We start from the raw sequence: 23,469 nt of genomic DNA on the forward strand, positions 1-23,469 counted from the left end.
AAGATCTATCTCCAATAAGATGGACGAGCTAGCCGTGCTAACCCAGCAACAGAGGGAATACCAGAGGGCAGAGTAGCATCATGCTATTCACAGACATGTCTAACAGAGCTAACACCAGACACCAACACCACATGTGAAGAGCTTCACCTGCTGTGAGCAGACAGGATCCAGGAGACAGAGACTGAACAGACTGCTGAAGAAGCTCAGTCCTGGACCCTGTGGAGGTGGAGGCTGGCTGACTGGACAATGATGGACAAGCTGTCAGCATCGATTTTCTTATGGAGCTTTTTACACTTTCTGCACACTTTCTTACTTTTGTTTTCTTGAACGCTGCTGTGACTTCAATTTTGTTGTACTTGTTACAATAACAATTAAGTTCTATTTTATTCTATTCTATTTAAAGGGTGGGCCAGAAAGATTTACCCATCGTTTTTTCCGCGCTATCCAAAAATGCTTGCAGACAAACATAACAAATATTGAACACAGTTTCTTTACTTTAATTTCTGTCACCAAAAAGATTTACATCTCAATATGGCCACCCTTTGCCTTTATCATAGCCTGGAGTCCAGAGACAGACTGGGACTTAAAAAACAGCGATAAAAACTAGTTATGGATAAAAATGTGGTGACCTCACCTCATTTGAATAATCAGTCATTTGCATGTATTTGCTGTGGATGATGTAGGGAAGAGGAATTACATCAAGGGGGGGGGGGGGGTGAAAGTGTGTTAAAAAAAAAAAAAAACACTGTTTCTAAAAAAACAAAAGTGACCCAAAAGGGACAAAAAATTGAGTGTGGTTCATTTGCACGCTCTGGCTGCAGCTGGGAGAGACTGCTACAATGTCACATGAATGCAGCTCTGCTTTTCTTTTGCCCGTTTCTACAATAATCAAGAGTAAATTGGCAACAGCCACTGATAGGCTTCTTCAAAAACCGCACACAGCCCATAGTCCTGCTGCTAAAACAAAAAATGCAAAACGATTTCACAAAATCTCTGGAGCCAAAACAATGACTGTCGTGTTTGATATTGAAAAAAATTAGCATTATTAAACAAATCCTGAAACTGAAAAAAGGAATAATAAAATTGAAAAATGTGTATTATACAAAATTATAATGTACTCAAAACAGGTTTACTGACAGTATGCAAATAATATGCAAATCATGCCATTTTAGCCCCCACCTCCACACTGCAAGAGTGACAGGAAGTTGAAACTGATAAACGACAGTAGACAAAAAAAATGTGTTCAAAAAAGAAAAACATTATTGAAGTTATTAACTGTAATTGACTATGATTTAAATTTAAAAAAAAATCAGAAAGCAGACAAAATTGTAAAAATTAAATAATGTTAAACATTTCACATGTTTTTAACTTCAGCAAACCTTTATCAGTGCTATTGCTTGTTTGAATGCCATTTCACTTTTTTATTATTTGATTTTTTAATGCCAATGTTCCTTGTTCCTAGTTGTAGTATGTTTTTCAACACCAAATTGTATTTTTGAGACCAAACATTAAAGTCTCTATTAGGCTCCATAAGACTCCAGCTAAACTTTTGAATAAGTATTTACTAGATTCAATATAAGAAATGTCAGATTTTACCTTCAGTGTGTGACTCTTAGACGTCAACAATGAAACATTCCTAAAGGTTTTAAAATAAGTTAACACTGATTTTTTGTTTTCCTGCACGCCAACAAATTTTAGAGCTCTCCTGCTTTCCAACCACTTTTCTTTCTTATTCTTTATTCCCTCCTTTATGCACGGCCTTAAACACGTTTTTTGCTCCTGGGTGTTAGACATGGAGAGGTTTCAGGTTGGGTTTTGCAAACAGAAATGTTTTCAGGGAAGTCGAAGCGTTGATGTGTTGCTAGATTTCCTATTTTTGTAGAAAACAAGTCAAATATAGTGATTCAGTTTTGCAACCTCATGAAATTTTCTCTGATCATGTTTTCAGAAACGAGATTCTGTCTGCATCCTGTTTCCCCGAAACGTTTCGCTGCTGCCGCTAAATAGACATGTAGTTTTAGGAGACAGTGCTCCAGAGACAGGATGTCACAAATTTGTCTCTGAAAAAACAAAAACAAACGTGCATGTGTCTCCTTGTGCTCCTGCATGTGATTTTCTGTGTGTGTGTTTGTTATGCCTCCATACCCTCTTTCATGGTTGAGTGGCCCCATCAGCCCCTGGCGACCCACAGATTGATACAGTAGGCTGTGCTGGCCTGTGACTCACTCACTCTGTGTGTGTGTGAGTGTGTGTGTGTGTTTGCATGGGCACATGTGTTTGTAACAAGGGAATTCATCCCACCTGCCAACACCAACTTCACAAACACAGAGAGGGACTCACAAACACACAGGGACCTGCTGTTAGCGCCCAGATAAAGACATTAGCTGCTTTGTTTGTTGCTGCAGCATCCTGAGCTAAAACTGATTATAGAGCAGAATATTAATCACCCCCTGCCGGAGCTACACCACACCAACTCAATTATAGGATTTTATATACACCTTCGGTCCTGTTCAGACTCAAAGTTCTGCACAAAACAGACGGTTGTTCAACTCTTTTGAAGGTGATGGTTCCCAGAGAGAACGGACCGTTCAGTCTCTGAGAGTCGGAGGATGAGCTGAGAGGATGGGACACTCTCTACTTTCTTAGAAGTCCTTTTCAGAAACAGGAAGAGAAGTAGAAGAATTCATTTAATCCCACAGAGAGAAAGGAAAACAAGGTGTGTAGTAAAGTCATATATTCTTTCTTAACCCTTTGAACCCTAAGGTCCCCTATAGGGTTGGCCGAGTAGTGCTATCGGTCGCATCTGGTCAAAACCAGCCTTTTTTCAAGGTATCATTCATTCATTCATTTTCCACTGCTTATCTGAGTCCGGGTCGCAGGGGCAGCAGTGTCATCAGTGTCATCAGCGAAGACCAGTGGCCCCTGTCCCCGGCCACTTCCATCAGCTCCTCTGAGGGGATACCGAGGTGTTCCCAGGTCAGTCGAGAGATATAATCTCTCCACCGTGTCCTGGGTCAACTGGGACATGCCTAAAACACCTCCCCAGGGAGGCGTCCAGAAGACATCCGAACCAGATGTCCATACCACCTCATCTGGCTCCTCTTGATACCCAGAGCCTCTCCCGGATGTCCGAGCTACAAACCCTACCCCAAGGCTGAGCCCAGACACCCTGCGGAGAAAGCTCATTTCAGCCGCTTGTATCCGCCATCTTGTTCTTTTGGTTACTACCCACAGCTCGTGGCCATAGGTGAGGGTCGGAAGGTAGATTTACCAGTAAATTGAGAACCTTGCCTTCTGGCTCAACTCTTCCTTCACCACAACAGACCAGTATAGCGTCCGCATAACTGCCAACGCCGCCCTGATCTGTCTGTCAATCTCTGGCTCCATTTTCCCCTCACTCGTGAACAAGACCCCAAAATATTTGAACTCCTCAACTTGGGGCAAAGACTTTCTCCCAACCTGGAGTTGGCAGTCCACCCTTCTCCGGCTGAAAACCATGGCCTCAGACTTAGAGGTGCTGATCTTCATCCCGGCAGCAAATCACCCCAGTGTGAGCTGGAGGTCAGTGTTTGATGAGACCAACACGACCACATCATCCGCATAAAGCAGAGATGGGATCCTGAGACCCCTGAACACAATGAACAGAGTCGGTGACAAAGGGCAGCCCTGGATGAGTCCAACCCTGACTGGGAACCAGCTTGACTGACTGTTGGCAATACAGACCAAGCTCCCACACCGTAAATAGAGACTGAACAGCCCTTAACAACGGGCCATCGACTCCTTATTCATGAAGCACACCCCACAAGATACCTCAGGGGACACAGTCGAAAGCCTTCTTCAAGTCCAAGGTATCAGTACTCACAAAGGCAGCTGACACCAGCTAATACTCAAGGCAAAGAAAACTCTTACATTGAGTGAGTCCTCCCATCCAGTAGTTTGGCACTTCATTGCTGCAGTTTGACACTACAACAACCAGCGTCCAGTTCTGTTCAGACAACATGAATGAACCAGGGAGAGTTAACAGTTATTTAAAAAAATGACAAAAACTTTGACAGTTGTTAATCTTATTTTGCACTTTTATTAATTTATTAAAAACAAATCTTAAACTCAGAGAGTTGTTTGTGTTTTATTCTGGACTGAATGTCAGAGTGACTGTGCTGTCAAATTGAACATTTTTGTACTAGAATTACTAGTAGTGCTATCGGTACTCAGTATCGGTGAGTACTCAACAAGGAGTACTTGTACTGGTTTCAGTATGAAAAAAATGGTATCAAACATCCACAAATTGGGGGACTCTACAGTCGCTTTGTAACAAAAGGCAAAAAAAACAAAACAAAACAAAACAAAACAAAAAACACTTGAGCTATTAACCTGAGCCATAAATATCAATACTGACACCTCTGAATAAATTTCATGAGTGTTCCCTTTGTTATGACACCAGAATTCAAATAGATCTTGTATGTATATATAAATAAATATATATATATATATATATATATATATGTATATATATATATATATATATATATATATATATATATATATATATATATATATATATATATATATTCAATTTGTGTATGCTGTTTTTCTAGCAGAGACCCACAAAAGACACCAGGGCTTCAAGGTTTAAAGGTTTACATTTGGCTGCTTAAGTCTTCGTAATCACAAACAAAACAAACAAAAGTGCAATCAACAACAGGAATCATCCAGTTATAGTAAATTTCACAGCAAAGTATCATCAGCATAAAAGTGGTAAAAGTTTTTGTGTTGTCTGAAAGAAAAACTGCTGTACTCAAAGATAATTAAACAGGACCTAAAACAGAGCCCTGGGGTACTCCACAGTGGAAAACAAAGATAAATCTTTGCTTGAACTTTGTTTTTGTTTTTCATTTGACAAAACAAAACTTAAGTCCAGAGATGAGTTTAGTAGCCAAATCCAAAAATACAACAACATCAAATCTCTTGAAGGTGACCTGAGGTTTGTTTTTCTCTTACTTGTTATTCAACAGATTTTTTGCCTCAAAGCACGATTACCCAAAACAAATCTGTGCACATTATTATAGTTATTGTTTTTACATTATACAATACTATTCATTTGTTTTCATTTTGTTGACTTAGGCAGTTTTGCTATGAGGATAACAATAATGCACTGAATATAAGACAGCCCTGATTTTAGAAAAACCCTTTGTTGTAAACCTGTAGAACATAAAAACAGCCAGAAAGGGCATTTGATTCTTTCCACCAAGTCTTAGTTGGCAACACCTTGAAATTCAAGAAATGAACTCCCAAAATAACCAACCATGAAGAAGCTCATGTATGAACAGATTTATTTGGGAGCATCTTGGCAAAGTTTCTGTTGCATTGATTCTTCATTGATAATATTCTCCACGTGGCACAACACTGACCCAGTACTGTGGAGCAAAAACCAGGAGGAAAGATCCGTATCTTCTCTATAATGCTGCGTGACATTGCCTGGTTTGTGTGTTTTCATCCTTTCGAGTGCAGCCTGATGTGAGCTGACATGTGCCATGTGTCCTCTATAGGGTACACAGTCAGCGGTAATCTCATCCTTCATACATGTTGATGCTTCACAGCCACTGGCCCGTGTTTTCACACAATAGGATAGAAAGTGCCGTCAGAAAGGAAACTGTTAGCTGGGTTTGAAGTGGGTCGTCTCACCTCAGGTGGGCTCTGATCCTTCACTGATGTAAGGAGAACAAGCTGCTTTCAGACATCATTATTTTCCCAGGGTAGAGTGGAGAAGTTATTCTCTATGGCGAGAAAAAGTTAGCTTCTGATTCACTTTGACAAAGTGTGAAGTGTCTTCTTTTTTTTATTCGACCAGTTATTTGGTGCTAAGGTTTTTTGGCCATGGGGTACCTCAGGGCTCTGTTTTAGCTCCTTTTTAGTTGTTATGAAACTCAGAGCTGTCCTGTCCTTGATCACTTTTTATGCTGATGATACTCTCCTGTACCATCAGCCTCAGATAGGTTATTCCTGCTGTTTTCAAACCTAAGCTGATCACTTTTAGGAGCTCAATCCAGAAATAATTAGAAAATTATTGGCCATATAAAGTCTTAACATTCTGCTTAGATGAGACAAAAATCAGCTGGATTAAAGTCATCTCAGAGCCACAGAATCCACTTCTATCTTCACAATTAAGATATTAAAAAGGAAAAAAATATATTCATATTTCAAAAAATGGAATTGAAAACATAAAAAAGGGAAATAGAAAAAATTAGAAAAATGTAAAAAATAAAATAAAATAAAAAGCAAATTTGCAAAAATAAAAAGGAATTTTAAAAAAAACTAAAAAAAAAAGGAATTTCAAAAAAATTGCAGAAATAAAAAAAAAAAAAAAATTTAATAATTTGGAAAAATTAAAAAAAAAAAGTTTTTAAAATTTGCAAAAAATAAAAAAGTAGAAATTGCAAAAAATTGCAAAAAATGAAGAAAAAAAAAGAAATTTGCAAAAAAAAATCAGAAATTTTAAAAGAATACTGAATTTGATCACATGTATTCATAATATTGCTCAACTCATTCTTTTTTGTTGTTTGCTAATGTTTCCACTTTTAAGCATGTATATGGATCCAGCTTAATGGCAGCTAAATGAATATTATATAATATTATTTTAAAGCTACAAGGAGCCACTGTAGAAGAGTCAAAAAGCTGCAGGTTGAAGACCCTTGGTCTAAATGATCTGACTCAGATAACAGTCTCTTAAAACTCCTGCTCCTGTGTCAAAAAGCTCCATTACAGCATGAAACCACGCTGCACAGTAAAACCCGGGTTGAGGAACCTCCTGCCATCTAAGCACTAATGTGTGACTCATAACCACAAACAGTGATACCGAGGGGGAACATGGCCTATTTAACGGGTTATTCCCGAGTCACACCAACTGGTTCTGAGTCAAAGCGCCGTCTGCTGCGGCTCAGATTGGGGAGAAAATAACTCCTGATGCAGCCGTCGCACTCTGCAGCTGCCGAGTTTAACCACTGCTCCACATCCAACATCCTACCTGAGCAGAAGACTTTACTGACAGCAGCGTTTACCTCCCTCAGGCTTCCTGAGCTTTAGTTAAAGAAAAGATTCTGCTGAGGGCAGCTGTAAATATCAATAGATCAATAATCATATCCCTTCAGAGGAGCATAAGCCTGTTTTAAAAGACAGGGTGATAATCAATAAGTGTAGGACGGGAACAGTGTGTGGAAAGGTGCTTATCAGGGTAGAGGAAATCTATAAATGCTTATTTCACTCAACGCAGCAGACAGCCTTTCCTTTTTATTCTCCAGGTTTAAAGAAGTCTTAAAGAGACTGTGAGAGATGTTTTTCTTCTTCATTAAATCTTCAGCTTTTGGCTGAATGAATATTATTTATGAAGTTCTGAAGGACATTTTGCTGAATCTCTGAGCTCAAACAGCAATCAGAGCAATGGAAAGGATCTTTTTCCACTTTTCTTGAAATGTTTCCTTCGTTGGGCCTTTAAGGTAAGAAATTGATTGAGATGATCATGAAAGATTTTAGCCCCAATGATGTTCATACCTGGTTGGTTTGGTTGGCACTTGGCCCAAATGCTCCTGGAAAACTGATTCCAATCTGATTCCAAACCTTGTCTTACCCCAAACCATGACTGTCTTCCTCACCCTAACCAACCCTTCACCTGGGGTGAGCATTGGCAAGAACCTCACAAAACGATAATATCACAGTATTGTACTTTATCATTTTTAAACCATAATTAAACCAGGTTGGTCCCACTGAGATTAAAAACCTCTTTTTTAAAGGAGACCTGGCCGAGACAGGCAGCAGCAAAAACACAAAGTTACGGGCAGGAAACACAAAAAGACACCAGCTTCTTGAGCTTCAAGTCATTTTGCAGCTGGTTCCAAGATGAGGGTGCAGAGTATCCAAAAATGCATGATAGTGCATCTTTGTATTCGGAGTGGATCATCACTTTGTATGATTCATTGTTGGTCATGGACACCAAACTTTTTGTGGCTTCAGTTATCTTTTTACTAATTGTTCTCCTGTGTTTGTCTGGAGATCCTACATGTAACCATGGCTGCATTGTTTACATGTGAAATCAGCTATTAGCAGCCTGTAGCATGTCAATGCTAACTAGTGTAGGGCTTGATGATTTCCCTCGAGCTGAGGAGGAGGAGGTGAGGACGACGTGCTGGTTCTCGGGTGTGAGTTGGGAGGTGACGATGTGGACCTGTCCTTCCATCCATCGTTGTTGGGAACGTAAGATCTATCTCTGGGGGGATGGACGAGCTAGCTGTGCTAGTCCAGCGGCATTGTGCTGTTCACAGACGTGGCTGACGGAGCTGACATCGGACGCCGGCCCCACATTGGAAGAGCTTCACCTGCTGTGAGCAGACAGGATCCAGGAGACAGAGACTGAACAGACTGCTGAAGAAGCTCAGTCCTGGACCCTGTGGAGGTGGAGGCTGGCTGGGCTGGAGAGTGGTGGACGGGATGTCATCATCTATTTTCTTATGGACCTTTTTGCACTTTCTATACACTTTCTTACTTTTGTTTTTGCGATTGCTGCTGTGACCCCTGAATTTCCCCTCGGGGATAGATAAAGTATTTTCTATTCTATTCTATTCTATTCTATTCTATTCTATTCTATTCTATTCTATTCTATTCAAGTCAGTCTGTCAACTAACTCTGAACCTGTTCTGTTGCAGTCCATCTGCATGGCTGGTCCTTCACGTCGCGGGCAACACGCAGCCATCCTATTTTTGTGACACATAAATTCAGCAAAGGGAATCATGATCAAGCTGGACAGGAAATAGTGATCGGAAACTACCTAAAAACACCCCGAGACTTTTAAAATAAAACAAACTGTGTCAAAATTAGCTCGTCTTTAGATTGAGTATGATGACAGACAGACATAATGAGTGGAGCCAGACCAGGAGTCAACAGGTTTGAGGTTTTACAGCCCAAGACCTTATTTCCTGATGGCTCTAAAGATCATGCTGTCAGACTTTCTTATAATCTGAAGTGTGTTTAGGGTGATTTTCTTCTACGATCTGCTCTAAAGAACGTTGGAGCTCATATTGAATTCAAATCCTAAATACTTGGCAGGTCCAACATTTGGTAACCCTGCAGACAACCGAGCATTGCTATATGAAATGAAATAGAAGGCAACCAGAAAACAGGCTGACATCCTTTGAGAGTGAACACGCCACATTTTGTATCCTTATTTAAATGCAGCAGCCTGAATCTCAGCCTTTACTTCCAGGTGACCAGCGATCACATTTCCTCTTGCAAATATAAAGCCATGCTGCCTCCCGTCCCTCCTGGCTCTGACCGATCCTGACGTACGGAGCCTCGTGTAGCGTTAGCAGCAGCTCAATCAGCTCTAAGCACAAACTGCTGCTTAACACGGCTCGTAAAAACGTCCCAGTGGACACCAAAAACCTACTACTCCAGCCTGAGGCGTCCTTTAAGAGCTCCACTGTGGAGGAACCAAAAACTCCCTGGGCACAAATGTGTGGAGGGGATAAGTGGGCGCTGAGCCACGAGGATTCTGTTGTTTGTGCTCCAAACTTTCAGTAACAGAAAGCCTGAAAGATGGAGATACTTAAAGAGCAGGAAGAGACGCACTAACAGAGAAACTCTACAGGCGAGAGAAGGGTTAAAACAAAAGGCTGCACAGCGAGTAGATGGAGCAGAGTCCTTATAGATCGTCCTCCTGCTCTTCCTTTATCCTTCTGCGTTTGTCTTATTCCTTTGGGGTCCCTCTCGCCCCCACATTCCTCTCTGCTGCCTCTATTTTTAGCTCGCTGCCAGGGAAATCCAATACAAGAGCAGAGCTATTAATAGCCTGCTGTACATTGATCTGCACATGTGAGCAGAAACAGAGAAACGAGGGATTTCTTCAGCACTGGGCAGCAGGCGCTGCCGGTGCGATAATGAGGGCTGGTCGACTGCGTGGAACAAAAGCAAAGGCTCGAGGAAGGAACAAACACACCCGATGAATTCAGATCATTAACGTAAATAATTAAATCAGGATGTGAACGAGGCGTCGCTGACACTTTTGGGCCATTTTGAGCCGGCTGCGGTTTGAGCCTCGGTGCAAAGATGTCACTCTGATACGCGTCAACGTGAGCAGCAAGCGCACAGCTGTACACACAAACGCTCAGAGCACATACATGTGACAGCAGGGCAGAATCTCATGGTGTGAACTGCATAAATATCAAATGACTCCAGATTTAATGTCATTTGCATGCATGTGTGCACATTTGAAGTCTGTGTGTGCACCAGGTTGTGTTGGCAAAGTCCATCGGATGTTTCTAACAGCTTGATGAGTGAGACGCTTTTGAAAAGAAAACGCAAGAAAGCCGGACCTGGGGTGGAGCTGTTCGAGTTAAATTGAGGTGTTTTTGCATGTTAAGGTCAAAACATGCACTTTGTAATATGTAATATTTAATATGCACTTTGTGACTTGGGATGGGGACCTTTCACATTTGAAACAATACGGCACGGATGCCCGGTACCTGGCAATCAATACCAGTACTCAACGGTACCAATTTCCAGTACTTTTTTGTGTTTATGTGGTGAAAAATATCAATTGGTTTAATGGTTAAGTATATATTTTTTTCAATTTAACATATTTATTCCTCAGTATATAAGCTTGCAATGCTGTGTTCATGTCCAGCATGGAAAATCGCCTACTCCCTCCACTTCCTCTCCCTCACAGTCACAAGGATGCATTTAGGTACCTTAACATGGTACCTTTTGATTTTACATGAATTGATACTCGCTACTTTTGACAGAATTCGGATGGTACCTATAAAAGTACCTAATTCGGTACCAATCCCTAGACACATTGCACTTCAAATTTGAGCAACCGACGATGAGCTACGCATACAGGCGCAGCTAAGCACGCTAATGTCAGTGGGATCAAAGGGAGCCAAATACAGGGCTTACTAAATGGGTGGTTTGCCAAACGTATGATATGGATGTAGTCTCTATGACCTCATCCATCTGTCTCTAATACAGTGTTTTCAATCCTGTAATTGACTGTAGGGCTGGCTGATACAGCATTTTATCCATACCTTAATATATTTAGGCCATGTCATGATAAAGGATATATATCTTGATATCTTGACTTAGACTTAAAATGTTGCTGTGATGCATGCAATCGATCCAGAAAGGCAGCACTTGATATATATATATATATATATATATATATATTATATATATATATATATATATATATATATATATATATATATATATATATATATTGAAATTTATTATGATTATGGACATGAATTACGTATCCAGGAGTGTCTTGTTTCTCTGTTGTTTTTTTAATCTTGCCGGCACTTTTGGCACCTGCTACTTTTTCATCCTGCACCAAACGCCTGACAGCGTTCAAGAAACAGGTTTTCGGCAGTCTTTAACAGGAAACGTTTTGATGCTAGCTATCTGACACACTGAATCCAAACCATCTCCAAATTATCCAGCCATCATTTATCTTTGACTAACTTTTCTTTGGTGGCTGAATCCGTCTCCGTGTTGTCATGGAGTGAGGGGAGGGGTAGGAGGAGGGGTGTTAGTCATGCAACACGCAAAATGGACTTTATCGATTCAAGTGATAGAGTCCCTTTTATACCATGTTGAAGAAATTTATCAATATAATAAAAATGTTGATTTAATGCTCAGCCCTAACTGACACTATATTGGAAATGCTTGGTCTAACTTTGGTCCCTTTACAGACAGCTACAGGTTACCCACATGTCAGTAATGTCAGCCATGCCCTTATATGGGCAAAACTCATAAGCTGAGTTACAAGAAAATACACTTCCTTAAACAGGACAACGTGTGCAGATCAAAACATAAGTGATTCAGACCTAAACTGCTTCTTGAACCAGGCTGCAAACATGTTAAGTTTTGCTGTAAAAATCAGCTTCTTTAAAGGGGCTATGAGGAGTTTGAAAGTGATCTTGAAAAAGTCTCCAATCAAGATATCTGCCTGATCGTAATCCACTCTTCAAAGTTAGATTATCAGCACTGAGATTACACGTTACAGGTTATTTTGGATTGCTACTTCTTAGCTTCTAGTCCGGGCCGTTCAGGACGTTGTTGTCCTCTCTATGACAACACCACGCCGGCTGACGAAGTTTAGTAGTCAGAAGAGACAAAACACAGGGATCTATGCCCAAGCTAAAGGTTAATTAGCCTTTAGTCTATCAATAAAATGAAGAGCGAGGTTATGTTAGCTCTGATTGGTAGATGACTGACAGGACACAACCAGGATTCACTAACATTACACATTACAGACATGTCTCAGAGCACCGGACTGTCAGCAGCGCTAAATAATAACAGCTACTAAACAACAAACAAACCGACAGTGTTTACTTGTTGTCACATTAGTCTAAAGATACGTCGTAACACTGGGCTGCCGATAGCGCTACATATAGCCAGCTACAGCAATGTTTGCTTGATGTCATGTTTCAAACCGTAGCACTACGTAACTGTTCTGATCTCCATTTAATTCCAAAACAAACACACACCTCGCTAAACATAATTCATGACAGTGTGTGGACACTCCGCGTCACAAGGTGGCAGGGGGAGTGCAATCAAAACAGATCCACCTCACAGCATCTTTAAATGTGTGTGTATGCAGTATGAGGTGTTTCTGCAGCCAGCCTCTGGTGGACACTTGAGGAACTGCAGGTTTTAGCACATCTGTTCCTGCTAATTAAATTTAATCAACATTAATGAGTCTAGACCTGTTAATGTCTATGGAAAGTGTCATGAGATAACCAGAGTATGATTTGGCACTATATAAACAAAGATTAATTGATTGATTGATCTGCATTAGTTCCATATTTAAGACTGAAGGTTGCTGCTCAGTGTCAACATGTTGAACATGAACCCCCGTGTAAAGCCTGGTGAGGTCTGTGCCGGTTTGCGCGGACATTATTTTAGCAGCTTCACCCCTTTACACGGTCATTTTTGAGCAGAAAATTTCCACGTCACCCACCTCTGAAAATTTCTAACTCCCGCATAGAGATGTCTGAATGTCTGAACTACAAAACCACTGGAATTTATACGATTCATCACACAAACATCACTGTGACAACCACGTGATGAACAGCTCCTGGTGTGAAATTTGTCCAAACAGCAGAAAAGAGAAATTGGCAACAAAAAAAGGTTATAAACAGCTTAAACTACTTCTATTTCTTTAGTTCTGTGGTGCTCATGCATTTGCGATATACTGCCCCCTGCAGTTTGGGGACAGACACTGCATAGAGTGTTAAAAAGTATTAAAGCCACATGTTTTCTCTTGTGCTGATCTTCAGGCATCTTGTTTCTATGCTTCACGATCGTGCAGAAAGCAAAGCACAACTTTCACAGATACAGGACTTGTGTGCAGAGAAAGCAACCAGACTGTAACTCCTGAGGAGTGCAAACACTGTTGCATCAACCAGGGATCCCTGGACGTGAGTTATACAAAATTTTGATACGTTTTTAGACGTAGTTAACCGTTAAAATGTATCCATGCTCTTACATGCTGCTGGTCAAAATGATATTCGAGCGTTTTCCTCTTTCTGCTCATGTGTCTGATTCTACCTGCGCGGACCAGCCATGTTGTTTTCGCCGTAGTAAACCTGGCAGGAAACCACCACATTAACTTCTGTGACTACTTTCCAAGTCATTACCTTGTTGCTGTGACAACGGTGGTTTCAGGGAAATTCCAGCAGGAGAATAACAGGGAGGGGAGAGAGGTGCAGGCAGGAGAGAAACAAGCGGCAGGGGAGGAATTATAAAACCAGGGGAGAGGTCTGACAGCGAGAGAATGAGCTGTTGATGTTATTAGGGAGCGGAAAGCGAGGAGAGCGTGATGAAAGAAAGAAGGGAGGCAACGAGTTAAGGAAGGAGAGATTCAAGAGGAAGAAGGAAGAACAAAGAAAAGGTGGAGAGAAGGAGGAGAAAACAATTTAAAAGATGATCAAATAAGCAGCAGACATTCGGGGTTGTGTGAGGACAGGGGGAGGCTGATGAGGAGCTGAGAGCAGACGAAGGAAATGTTCAACAAAATACAGAGATGAAAACATGAGGGGAATACTAACAGAGAAATTCATTATGTTTATCAGAAGGATTGAAGCCGACAGACATGGACCGAGAGATCAAAAATTCAGCAGAAAAAAAGAAAAAACATGTTTTTGTAGCTCTAAAGATCAACTAACATTCGTGGCTGGTGGGTTCACTTCAAGAAGGAGCTGCAAAACTCTTAGCAAAGTCCAAATCAGCCAACATGTTTATGGGCTTTGAAGTGGAAATGAGTTCTGACTGGATGACTGATGTCGTGCCTCTGAAGCTCTCCGTGGAAAAAAAGGGCTGAGTTTCCACAGTGAGCTGCAGGTAGGGGTGGGGGTCGTAGCTTTTATTGGTGCTAATCCTTCACGATCAGAGACTATGAGATCAATAACTTTTCTGTTATAAGGTGAAAAGACCAGGATAGCCTAACTGTTTTTGATGCTGTTTTATAAACTGATTACAGCTCATGTTGGGGAGTCAAATCCATCTGTAATATCTATTTTCAAACTCCTAGGAAATTCATAAATTTCTCTTTCAAACAGCTTTTTAATCAAGTTTCAACCTAAACTTCATTTCCTCATATTTAATTCCTCTTGGCATCATGAGCAAATTATATTTACTGTAGAAAGTATGACAGGTGCAAAGAAGGTCAGGTGAGAAAATACTTAATGCAAGGGGTGCACTGTGAAAAGCCAAGGCAGGGAGAGCACAATTCTTCTTGTCTTTTATGTGCCTAAATAAAAGCTTTGGCAGGTAGAGCACAGTCATCAATTCTTATTTATAAAGGCAAAAGAAAGGAGAGCACAACTCTCTTTTCTTTTAAATGCCTACATTAAAGCATGGGCAGGTAGAGCACAATTTTCATTTTTTATGTATATATGAAAGACCAAAGAAAGGAGAGCACAATTCTCCTCTCTACCATGTGCCTACATTAACAGCTAAGGCAAGGAGTGCTCAATGCTACCCTCTGTTCGGTGCCTAAGTTTAAGCCAAGGCAGGAGGAACACACCAGACCTCTCCTTAATGTGCATGAATAAAAAGCTTTTGCAGGGAGAACACAGCTTTAATTTCTTATTTATGAAAGGGCAAAGAAAGGAGAGCACAATTCTTCTTTCTTTTATGTGCCCACGTTAGGAGCTCAGGCAAGGAGAGCTCAATGGTAGTCTATTTATAACAAGCCTTTATTTGAGCTGAGGCAGTGAGAGCACACCAACCCACTCCTTTATGTGCATGGATAAAAAGCTCATGCAGGGAGAGCACAGTTGTCATTTCATATGTATGGGTGAAAGGCCAAATAAAGGAAAGCACACTTATTCTCTCTTTTGTGCCTACATTGAGAGCTAAGGCTAAAGCAAGAAGAACTCAATGCTACTCCATTTTTTCCATGCCTAGATTAAAGCTAAGGCAGGGAGAGCACACCAACGCATTTCTGAACATGCATGAATAAATATCCTATGCAGGGAGAAAACAGTTCTCTTTCAGTGTATGTGTGAAAGACTAAAGAAATACGGGGACAATTCTCCTCTCTTTTTCAATTCTCTAAATTTTAGCTATGGCCGGGAGAGCACAATTTTAATTTTTTTATGTGCCTATAATATAAGAGCTTAGGCAAGACGAGCTCAATGTGTCTCTTTTTTCCAGTGCCTAGATGTAAGCTAAAGCAGGAGGAGCACACTGACCCACTCCTGAGTGTGTATGAATCAAAATCCTAGGCAGGGAGAGCACAAGTGTCAATTAGTTTGTGTATATATGAAAAGCCAAAAAAGGAAAGCACAATTATTCTCTCTACCTTGTTCCTACTTTAACAGCCAGGGCAGGTGTAGCACTATTCTTCTCTTTCTAATGAACTAACATTATAGCTGAGGCAGGGAGAGCACAATTCTCATCCCTTATGTGCATTAAAAGTAGCCACATAGCAATGGTGAGTCTTTTTTTTTTTGTTGTTCAAAGAGAGATGTCTGGGGTTTTTTTTGGTCCATTTTGTAGAAAATCTTTACACCAACACTCAGCATCAACTATAAGGCATTTTGCACCGTACTGCTTTCTGAAATGCACACATCTTGGCTTAGTAACAGACAAGAGGGATTGTGAAGGGAGGAGAGGACGACAGGCAGGTTTAGTGAAGGGGAAAGAAGTGATTTTGCTGCTTCAACAGTCTAAAGAGGAAGGTCAGGATCTTCAAAGGATAGAAAATAAAAATAAAAGTAGAGACAAAAGTACAGATTGGGGCTGTGTGGTGAGGCATATGTCAAAACTACCCTCGGCTTGTGAATACTTTTCAGTCAGCTTTATATACCCTGATGCATAGACAGCTTTTTCAGTGAGACAGTGTTTGTTAGTTTGACCTTCCTTCACAATTTAAAACTTAATATATATATTTCTTTTTTTATCTAAGGCTGAGAAAATCACCTTTCTCACTGCTCAGAGACTGTAAATTGACATAACCCTAGCCTCTAATAAAACTTTTCTCCACATTAAGTTATGATGTGAACTTTATCTGACAGCATCCAAAAGAGGACTTGATTACTCTCCATACTGTGTGACCAGGTCTTCTCTGGGACGCCAGAATCGACCACAGTGAAGTATCCTAACTGACCTGTCTGAAGGTGTTCATAAGTTGTTGTATTTTAATGTTATGGGGTGTTTTTTAGTCTCACAGCACGAAGCAAAAACATTGAAAGTTGGTATTTTGTCTCGTTTGCAGTAATGCAATAAACCACAGTTCCTCAGTAGTCCACTTGGGGCTGGCTCAAAGTGAGTCAGTCTCCATTACATCCCATATTAAAAGCTTGAGGACAGAACAGTGGATGAAGAAGGAAATACAGTGAGGGCTACTCTCATGAGGTGTGACCTAGCTAATAGGCAAAGCTAAACTCCGCCTCTTTTCTTAATTCGCTTAAAGGTACGATCTGGAGGGTTTTCCTAAAATGCAAAAAGTCAACTATGACAGGAATAATCCTAATCAATCATCATTTTTGGGCCTCCATACATGTGTGTCAGTGTCAGTGTCAGCGTCTGCCTTGAACCCCCTCCTCTGCCTGTATGTTGATGTTTTGGTTGTACAGAGATGAGCTAGCTTAGTTGCCTCAGCCAATCACGGTGCAGCCAGAGCACAAGTGATACGGCTATGTACAAACAGTTGGAGTATGAAGGAAGAAAAACACAACCAAAGTGAAACAAAAACAGATAAAGCTTTTACCTAAAGGAGGGTGAAACTTGGCTCGACTTTCACTCACATTCAGGACCTTCGGGAGCAGCACAGGACAAAGAGCCCATGAGGGATTCTGGAAGAATCTGAGTGGAGCCTGGTGACAAAAGTAGTAATTTTTATTTTTCTTTCTGAAGTCTAATCTCTTCTTGACTCTACCTCCTGACATTTTTAACAATCCCCGAAAAAAATACACAAGAATGTCAGCTGTCAATCATCGTTAAACATGACGTAAAGCCTTGTTTTTAACCTCGTATAACTAATGAAAACGAAACTTTTCAGAAAAAAAGAGGACTTGGATACAAGACAGCCAAATGGCATCTTCAAATCACCACAACAATTGGACGTGAGAAACATTTATTCATACAAGGTGTATAAATTTTTTTAAGTTCAATCACAGCCCATCTGGAATGACTAGGGAGATGGATTTTTTGACCTACACTGCAGCCAGCCAGCAGGGGGAGCAGTTTTAGTGGCTACCTCGCTTCGAACTGAGCAAGATGACGTACTTTTGTTTTTTTTTTTTTAGAGTCTATGGTGTTCACGTAGCTTCAGTTGGAGGGTGTGGGTGTGTGCTGCAGCTGGCACTGAGCCAAGGAGGTGAAGCCCAGTTTGAATGTCGCCTTTACTAACGAGCAACGCTGCTTTAGAAACCAGGAAGTGATGTCAGAGGAGTCTTTAAAGCCGGTGAAAGTGAAGAAATGTGAACTTTGGGTAACAGATTAATTACATCAGGACTTCACCTTCTTCTCTACAGGTGACCAGGGGTCAAAGGAAGTCAATATGACATTTTTTTCTCCTTGCATTCATCAATCCCCACAGGGCGCCATCAAAGACTCATTCTAACCTGTGTGTGGTGTGTGTGTGTGTGTGTGTGCGTGTGTGTGTGTGTGAGGTTGGCCGTCCTTGAAAATTGTGTGTCAGCATGTGCATTATTGTTGCAGCTGCGTGAGCTGTCAATACCGAACAGCAACGATCATAATTGGTGCCGAGACGTACAATAGAGGACGGCAGAGGAGGGAGGCTGAGGAAGAGGTGAGGCAGAGGAGGGAGGAAGGACGGGGGAGAACAATGAGAGCAGGCGGCTGAGAGAAAAAGACAGAGAAGGAGGGATAAAACCTGAGAAATGAGTTGGCAGAGCAGCTCCTGTTTGTTTAAAAAAGTCTGTGAGATGTGAAAACCACAGTTGAAATTGCTGCTGATGTGCGTCTTTGCCCACAGGGGGAAGCAGAAAGCCATTATTTTAAGACAGTTATTGTATTTACCGCGCTGAACAGTTTCCAAGGACAAACTCCATCTACTCAACGAGCAATTTCCAGACAGTTCATACGAAGGAAATCAGCCGGGAGATCGGTTTAGTCGCAGGAACAAACATCATGAACAAGATGTCAACACGATTTAGCAGGGACATTATGAGCAGCAGAGACAGATACGAGAGGACAAGGAGGAAAACAAAAAGAAGCTTCAGAGGGAGACGAATAATGGAGAAAGACACAGAGAGGGGGACAAAGACGCAGAGGGAGAGTGGGCTTAAGCTGGAGAGGGAAATTAGCCCTCTGCAGAGGACGAGGAGGATTTCTGAGAGGCATTATGTCTCCACTCAGGCTTTTCTCTTTCTCTTAATCCCTCCAACTTCCTTCAGTTTATCGCAGCAGGAGAAGTCTGCGGAAACAACAGCGAGGAGCCTCTTAAATTATTCTTACCGTGGAGCCGGCGCGTCTTATCAGAGAACTTTGGCTCCTCGCTGATAAGGAAGCAGCGGTAACTACAGTTTAATAGGATAAGTGTTGATGGAGGGAAGATGAGGAGATCAAAAGTGCACCAAGAAAATAGCGTTTTGGATGGTGAGGGTTTAGGTTTGATCTGGGTTTTGAAGTGTTTGTGTTGGATCCAGCCTCAGGCCGCCAGCGTCCAAGAGCTCCAAAAATCACAGCAGAGATCAGACCTGAGGCCCAAATGTGTTTGTAAATATGTATAAAAAGTTGCAGTGCATCCTCTGCAACTTTGCAAACAGCAAAGTTTACCCCGACATTATCCTGCTTATGACCCAGCTGCTAACTGAAGACAACAACCACTTATCACTAAAAGTTGAACGAGAGGTGGCTTGATTCATTTAAAAATAACTAATTAATACAGCTTAAGTTTTGACTTAGCAAACTTAACTTCAAATGATCCGAACTCGTAACTTTTGTCGTAACTTTTCTACACTGCACAGTCCCGTCTTTTTGGCCCAGCCACCAGTACGGCAGCAGACGTCTCCCTGGGCAGGAGGAAGGCCGGAGGCCAGCACTTCACAGTCCAATGTCGACCTAGATAGTCTGTGTGCTGTGGATGGTGACTGTCAGGAATATCCTGATGCAGCCACGTCTCTGTAAGGCTCACCAAACTGCATAACTTGATCTTGATCCTGGTATCGGCTGTTGGACTGATCCAGCCCCTCGAAGCAGGGTCAGGGTTTGGGGGAAATGGCCAATCAAAACGTGACACTAAGGCTAAATTATGATTGAAACACAAAGTAGAGATAGAATGATGTGTTTTTTTCAGAGCCATTACCCATACTGATTATCAGTACTAAATGAAGCCATTGGTCAATATTTGGGCCGATACCAATATTGATTATCAGTACTGAAAGAAGCTAATGATTGAGATTTGGGCTGATACTGATAACCAATACTGAAGGAAGGCGATGGCCGATATTTGGGCCGATCCTGATACTGATTATCAGCGCTGAAGGAAGCTGATGGCCGATATTTGGGCCGATACGTATACTGATTATAAGTACTGAAGGAAGATGATAGCCGATATTCGGGCCGATACTTATACTGGTTATAAGTACTGAAGGAAGATGATAGCCGATATTTGGGCCGATACTTATAATGATTTTAAGTACTGAAGGAAGATGGTAGCCGAGATTTGGCCCGATATTGATTATAAGTATTAAGGGAAGCTGATGATCGAGATTTGGGCAGATACTGATACTGATTATGAGTACTGAAAGAAGCTAATGATTGATATTTGGGCTAATACTGATTATACGTACTGAAGGAAGCTGATGGCCGATATTTGGGCCGATCCTGATACTGATTATCAGCGCTGAAGGAAGCTGATGGCCGATATTTGGGCCGATACTGATACTGATTATCAGTGCTGAAGGAAGCCAACGGCAGATATTAGGGTTGATACTGATCCTGATTATCATCACTGAAGGAAGCTGATGGCCGATATTTGGGCCATTATTCATTTGCAGCAAAGTAAAAGTATTGGCGTCAAAATTTGGGGTAAAACAAACTCCAACACTCAACTTTTCTTTAAAGCCTTTAAGTTTATGTTTATCTAACAGCTCCCAAACAGAGCAGCTGTCTTTTAAAGTCAAATTCAAACTCAAAAAAAAAATAGCTCCCTAAAGTTTTCTACAGCAGTGTTTTTCAAATTTTTTCAGACCAAGGAACACTTATTCCTCCAGAAGAATCTTGCGGACCACCACGAGCTAAATAGCCCCAGAACAACACCCCAGAGAACAAACTGATATACTATAAACTTGTATCATACATGTTACAACTTGCTAGGGCTGCAACTAACCAATATTACCAATAAGGATACATCCATGACATTTCTGAATTTAGAAAAATATGTGTGAATTTTAATTCATTCATTCAGCAAAAGTTTTATGACAAAAAATGACATGACAGTGAGTTTAATTTAAAGATCTGCTCAGGCAGACTTGGTATGGTGAGTCGTAAAGGGTTAAATATCCAGAGTTCTGCAGGAATCTCCAGAGACTTGGTTGATGAACTATCTGGCTTCAGGGCTACTGGTTAGCAACTGCATCAACAACAGCAACAGATCGCTAACATCTATGACTCCACTGTAATAAAAAAAAAAAAAAAAAAAACAGAACCCAGCTTTCTTCAACATATTATCCAGAGAGGGAAAATATCCTTATGAAACACAAGAGACGAATCTGATGTTTCAAGTAAAAACAGAAAAATATGGTTAAAAATGAAGAACTAACCAATCAGAATCAAGAGTTTGACACAGTCAGGTGATGAATGACTGGAACATTCCTATTTTAAATAAAGGTTAATATGAGTTTATGAATCTGTTTGCAGATCAAAAACTTAAATTCTGAGTGTTTCTGAACAAAAACTAGCAGAGTACTCTTCACATTTGGGATGAGAAATTGATACGATTCATCTTCATCTGGACAAACATTGTTTCCACTGTGGGTTCACGCTCCATCTGCTATCATATGAATGCAGGAAGTGAAGTGACATTAGACGCTCAGTGGGAGGCGGCTTTGATTAATGGAGGCTGTGTTCTGATGATAACCACTGTGCAGCGCTCGGATGTATCCTCAGACGCCACCAGACGTAATTAACAACAATAAATAACTGTTGTTGATCATAGACAAGTTTTATTTATAACATCAGACGTCATGAAGCCTGAAGACGTGTAAATCTGCCTCCTCACATCCTTTTTCTCCTCATTTGTCAAGAGAGTAAGAGTAAACAGCTGTTGATGTTTTTATTTACACGCAGAAAGTTTTTGATGCCTCATGAAAAAACAAGAAATCTGTCAAAAGTTTTTTTTCCTTGTCGCTACTTCCTGTGAGGAAAGGAAGTGAAGATCAGTCTGCAGACGCTGCCAAGGCCTGGAGGACCCAGACACACACACACACACACACACACACACACACACACACACACACACACACACACACACACACACACACACACACACACACACTTCAACCCTTATTTACTGAAGTATTTGCACAAACACGGGGAGACGGATCCACATGATCTGATCTCATGCTCAGCCTCACACATAAACATGGAATAACTAAGATGCTAACACCGTGCTAACGTGTTAGCATCATTCTGGACTTCAGGTTTCATTTTGAGGATCTGAGACGTCAAATGGGAGCTACAGATGAGAGGAAATGCTCGCATGTGACCTATGAATAGTAAACTACTGCTGTGTAAGTGTGTGTGTGTGTGTGTGTATGTGTGTGTGTGTGTGTGTGTGTGTGTGTGTGTGTGTGTGTGTGTGTGTGTGTGTGTGTGTGTGTGTGTGTGTGTGAAAGTCTCTGATGCCTCTGACCCATTTCGGGGCCTCCTGTTCAGCCAGATGAGAGCCTGAGTGTCTTTTAGCCTGCGGCCACTCAGCTCAGGCACATCTGTGTCAGGCTGCAGTGCTGCAGGCTGGACCTCGGGTGTGTGTGTGTGTGTGTGTGTGTGTGTGTGTTTGTGTATTTGTGTGTAGATGATGACAAAATAAACTTACATGCACTCTGGTCTCCAGTGTTATTTTTATGAATGTTTAAAAAGTTTATGCTAATTTAAATTCTGACATTTAAAAAAAAAAAAAAGCAGCAAATGATTCATGTTTCTAAAACCTCTCCCTGTGTGTGTAAGTATGTGTGTGTGTGTGGGTGTGTGTGTGTGTTTTGCTTTTCCAATCAGAAACAAGCATCAAATTCACCCAATTACTCTTAATAGACAAAACAAATACAGGTGTAATGGCACAAAGCAGCCACTAGGTGGCAGCAGACTATCTTCTTACTGATGGGCTCATCATGTTGATGTGCAGTTTCCTCACATTGCAGCAAATTGTTTTAATCATCTTAATTTTTTATCAGTTATCTTGAGTCTTTTAACTCTTTAACTCTGTTTTTAATTATTTATTTATTTATTTATTGCCTAAAATTGAATATAACATAAAGACAGAAACAGAGCCAGCACATAGGTTGCCTTGTTTAGGGCAGCCTAAATCAACATCTGTCCATGGACTACAGATTAAAACACACCCTTTGTCTTAATCTGGAACATTTACAGATGTATTAATAAGTATGCATCGTTTCATCACCTCATTCTGGTTTTATTTCCTTCTCCAGAGGCTGCTAACTTTATCTGCATGAGCACACTCTAAGTCAAGTCTAATTTTAAAAAAATGTAGTAAACCTGCTGCAGATTAGTTCAATAAACTTAAAAATTCTGGTGGACCAAGCCTTTCTCGACTGTTTCTGGGCTCATGACGGGAACATCCTGGAGCGGTCTGCAGCCAATCACAGGGCTCACATTCAGAGACAGACAACCATTCAGGCACACACTCACACTTACAGGCAATTTAAAGCAACCACACATGCAGGAAATCAAACATTATGCTTTGAGGCAACAGCTTTAACCACTGCACCA

At 41.0% G+C, this 23,469-nt stretch overlaps 1 protein-coding gene across 1 annotated transcript in view; it reads right to left on the reverse strand.

The window, feature by feature from the left end:
- The window catches only part of LOC141803048 (voltage-dependent calcium channel gamma-7 subunit-like), an 81,046-nt gene that overhangs the window by 54,674 nt on the left and 2,903 nt on the right, over nt 1–23,469 (reverse strand). The window lies entirely within an intron of this gene.

This window comes from Halichoeres trimaculatus, unplaced genomic scaffold (assembly GCF_033239565.1).
Source record: "Halichoeres trimaculatus isolate MK-OKI-2021-1 unplaced genomic scaffold, fHalTri1.1 fHalTri1_scaffold_14, whole genome shotgun sequence".
NCBI lineage: Eukaryota > Metazoa > Chordata > Actinopteri > Labriformes > Labridae > Halichoeres > Halichoeres trimaculatus.